Source organism: Callospermophilus lateralis, chromosome 1, assembly GCF_048772815.1.
Source record: "Callospermophilus lateralis isolate mCalLat2 chromosome 1, mCalLat2.hap1, whole genome shotgun sequence".
Lineage (NCBI taxonomy): Eukaryota > Metazoa > Chordata > Mammalia > Rodentia > Sciuridae > Callospermophilus > Callospermophilus lateralis.
The window spans coordinates 141,299,764-141,304,716 of record NC_135305.1 but is presented as its reverse complement, the minus strand read 5'-3'; the positions used below and the strand labels follow the sequence as shown (position 1 = coordinate 141,304,716).

The 4,953-nt window shown below is 36.7% G+C and overlaps 1 pseudogene; it reads left to right on the top strand.

The window, feature by feature from the left end:
* Window positions 1-279: 279 nt before the first annotated feature.
* Window positions 280-4,239, top strand: LOC143399031 (carnosine N-methyltransferase-like; annotated as a pseudogene).
* The last annotated feature ends 714 nt before the right edge of the window (window positions 4,240-4,953 follow it).

Below are 4,953 nucleotides of genomic sequence, written 5' to 3'. Positions count from 1 at the left end.
TAGAGTCAAAAATAAAGAAAAGATGTTAAGTAACCCTGACCAGAATATTGAAGAAATCTGGGACAACATTAAGAGAACAAATCTAAGAATCATTGGTGTTTTCAAAATACAAACTAAAGGAGTGCACAATGTTTTCAATGAAATGCTCAGAAAATTTCCCAAACCTTAGGAACAGGAGAAAATTCAGACTTCAGTCACCCAAAGGAGCTAGGGGAGGACTGGGGCCCACGAAACTCGTGGTAAAGTGCTGGCAATGTCCAGGATCAGGTGGAAGCAGCAATGGGGCCTTGCTCAGAGCAGAGTGCCCTGGGTGTTAGCCGGCCCTTGGTTCCCTGGAAGAGGACCAGTGACCAGTGTGAGAATGGCAACAGCAGCAGAAGCAGATGCTCAAATGCTTCTCTGTATTTTTTAGCCTAAGACAGGGGAGGCCAGGCCATGTGGCCCAAGTAGCTGGAGGGGGTCAACTGCACAAGATGGGAATTCTCTAAACCAGGATATGGAGGCTATTCACTAATCAGGGTAACAAAATTATCACTGTAGGTCTGGACAATGCAGGGGAAACTAGCATCTATAAAAACTTTTCTTTTTTCAATTTCAAAATTATAGGTTCTCCTTAAAATTTTTCAAGAAGAAAATTATAGTACATTAAAAAAGGTACTTAACTCTCACAATATTAATGAAAACCATAGTTTCTTGAAACATTTGAAGACATCATAGAAAATATGCTCTTACTGACAAAAGCATGTTAGTTTTTCAATATTTTTATAATTTCTTTAGCTCTGCTCCATGTCAAGGGAAAGTCTTTTTTGTGTGTGATTAAAGACGTGGAGGGCAAATATCTAATCAATTTCCTTCAGATAGATATTTTTTAGTTTATATGATAAATATGTAAGACTAGTGCCAGTTTTCAATCTCCATTCTCTATTGTCTGAGCTTCCATTTCACTTCTTCTCTTTTTGGCTGTGGAGTCAAAATATGGTTACAGGAAAAGTTTAGCTTTAAAATGGTCACACTGCATAAGAAGTATAATAGTCACTTGGTCACATTGCATAAGAAGAAGACCACAGAAGCCATAAGTGTGATTTAACAATATTTGACACATTTTAACTCAAAAAGTGTAAAAAAAGGAAACAAGAGTTGGTACTACTCAAGTAAGTGTTTGCCATTTTTTTAAAAATTTAATATTCAAAGTTTAACATTCAAATATCATCTTTTCAGCATGGTATTCAGTGACTTCTTGATTTTTAATTGCTAATTCTCATCTATTTCCTGGGGAAATATCTGGTAGACAAACTGAAAAAAATGAAAAAAATAAAGCAGACTTTTAAAAATAATAAAATAGTGGAAAGGAAGGGTTTACATTGATATGAAGGGGGAAAGCATACTTCAATAGTGATATCCACCTTTAATAATTTTATATGAATAAAATTGTACATATATCCTCTACAGTAGGAAGTAAGGTAGAAGAGATAGTGATTAACGATGTACATTTCCTAATGTGGGATATTGGTGGCCAAGAATCTCTTTATTCTTCCTGGAATACTTATACTAACACTGACTTCATAATAGAATTAATGAAAGTGTAAAACTACCAAAGATCAATGAGATTTTTGGTCCTTTTGAAAGATAAACAAGACTGATAAACTCTTAGCCAAATTAACTAAAAGAAAGAGAAAGAAGAGTCAAATCAACAAAACCATAGATGAAAAAGGAGATATCACCACAGACAATTCTGAAATTCAGAGGATCATTAGAAACTGTTGTGAAAACTTATATCAATAAATTAGAAAATCTAGAATATATAGCCAAATGCTGAGACACATATGACTGACCCAAAATGAATCCTGAGTATCTAGAAAATTTGAACAGACCAAGATCAAACAACATAATTGAAGCAGCAATTAAAGCCTTCTAACAAAGAAAACCTAGGACCAGGTGGATTCTCAGCTGAGTTCTGTGAGACTTTTACAAAAGAACTAATGCCATTTCTCCTCAAAATTTTCCATGAAATAGAAAAGGAAGGAACACTGTCAAATTCACTCTATAACCCAGTGTCACCCTGAAACCAAAACCAGACAAAGACACATCAGACTGATATTCCTGATGAAAACTGACGTGAAAATCCAAAATAACAAGCTGACATGCCACATTTAAAATAATTTAGGAAGATAGTACTACATGATCAAGTATATTTTATCCCAGGAATGTAAGGGTGGTTCAACATATGCAAATCAATAAATGCCATTCACCACATGAATTATGTGATTATTAAGTATAAGAATCATATGATTATCCCAAGTGATGCAAGAAAACTATACAAAAAAGTCCATCACCCATTCATGTTGAAAACACTGGAGAAACCCTAGTGTTTATACTAGGGATGGAAGGAACTTATTACAATACTAGAAAGGCTATATATGACAAATTCAAGGCCTTCATCATACTTAGGGATAAAAGCTGAAAAAATTTCCTCTAAAATCAGTAACAAGTCAGGGTATCCACTTTCACCATTACTATACACTATAGTCCTTGAAACTCTCACCAGAACAATCCGGCAAAAGAAGGAAAGTAAAGGGATACAAATAGGAAAACAAGTCAAGTCATCTCTGTTTGCTGTTGATAAGATCCTATATTTAGAAGTCCCAAAAAATTCCACCAGAAAACCTCTAAAGTTGATAAACAAATTCAACAACGTAGCAGGATAAAAGGTCAACTTACATAAATTAATTGCTTTCGTCTTCTCCAGTAATGCATCTGCAGAGAGAGAAATCAGGAAAAGTATCTCATTCACAATAGCCTCACAAATACTTGGGAATAGAAACTGGGGTTAGTAGCTCAGTGGTGGAGTGCTAACCTAGCATGCATGAGGCACTGGGTTGGATCCTCAGCACCAAATACAAATACATTAAATGTATTCATTTACAACAAAAACTATTTTTAAAATACTTGGGAATAAATCTTATCCCAGCTAGCCAACAACTTATACTGCAGACCTGCCAATTTACATATATCTCTGATGCTCAGGTACAGGCAGTGTCAGACAACAGATAATTTGGTAAGACATTGACATCAAACTTCATATACTACAAAAAAAACACTCAATATTAGCTTGACAATTTGCAAGAATTTTTTGTCTTACGTTCATGTAAATTTGTTAATTATATCATGAAAATATACATTTAAACACTTTATTGTTAATCTATATTCTTGAAAGCAACTACAATCACTCCTTGAAGGCCATACAAGCTCAGTAGCTGAAAACCAGTGGGACCCCAGTGTGTTTGGAACCCTGAGGTTGGTGGGGGCGGGGCGGGCTGCCTGTTCAGGGCATGTCTGCGACGAGCGCCATCTGGAGGAAACCAGCCGCCACAGCGCTTTCAGTAGCTTGGAGCAGCAAGGCTGAGGTGCCTAGGGCCAAGCAGGCAATCTAGCAACACTGTTGCCTCCCACTGACCCTTTCTCAGCTGCACAAGGGCTGCAGGGGAGGCTTGGGCAACCTCCGTGAGAGTAAGAAAAATGCAAGTGCAGTTCTCTGCCTGGCTTTTGGGCTAATCATTAAAGAAATTTTGAGTTTTTCTAAAAGACAGATGGGATCCTACTAAAGAACTTATTCTGGTACCTGTTGCTGAACTAGGAAATCTGGACTGGGAATTAGCTGTGCTAGGTGATCCTTGTCAAGGATAGGAATTAAGTGTTTTGTTGTTGTTGTTGTTTTAAGCTCTTTTATTCCAACCTTGTTCTGAACAGATGTACTAAAATTAATAAACATACACTTTATTCCTGGATCTATCTGTTTAGCAATAATGGGAGATCAGAAGATCAGATGCCACCCATTTTTTCCCTGATATTGACCCCCATAATTTTCCTCCTCGTTCTAAATTTTGACAGTAGGAGATTTTCAGGAGATTTATTCATAATGCAGGAGATGGCACAATATTGCCACCTGTTTCTGCATAGGCACAGCTCACAATGTGATTGGCTATTTTGATACAATATGAAAAACATTCAAGCCAGGTGAATTTTGATAAATCTTGGTTCTCTGCTGTACTACTTTGAAAATTTGGCAAAGAATTCTCCATAGAATTGAGCTATGAGGATATAAACAATGTTGTTCTCCAAAATAGATTCCAGGTACAGGTGGACAAAGAATCCATATTGTCAACATAGACTGTGAAGGATTTCTCTATAACGAAATACTATTATGAATTTGTCTTATTTGTAGTTCATAAGCCACAATAATGGTTTTAGATTATACCACTCAGAAAAGTTTAATAAGAACAAATGCTGAGATAAACAACTCAAAATCAACTTTCAGTGATTACAAGACATCAAATCAGTAGTGCCTTCTTATTCCTAATAATATGTAGAAATAGTGTCTATTCACTTTAAGTTACCTATTCTTTTGTTCATAAATAAAGTATGCAATGCAGATTTCCATTGCACAAGTAAAAATGGAGGAAATAACCTTCATATATACTTTTTCACTGAAGCCCACAAAATGATCAGGTGTTGATTTAGGGGTGGCAGGACCATTCTGTCCTGGTATTTTCTAGGCTGGGGCATAGATGAAAAAGACAATTGACCAAAAGGAAAATCAGGGGCAGACATCTGTTCAGTGATCATGATCCCTGGATTCTATGGGTGGTGATTCTCCACCCATTGGCCCAAGTGAATAGGTCAGAGGACATAACTTATTAAGGCTGTGTTAACCATGTTTATACTTACTGCATAGGTAAGTTCCTCCTCCCAGAATCTGGATGTCACAGCAGCATCATGTCTAGTGAGGCAACTAGAGAAATTACACACTCATCACAGAGTGGACAGGACAAAGAAGTTGGCTATAGGTCTTCTTGTACACATCCTGGGGATGGTTCTAGAACTAGGTCCAGGTCCCTGTAACATAAAACCATCTACTCACAACATAGGGACCCTCTTCTAGCCTATGCACATAAT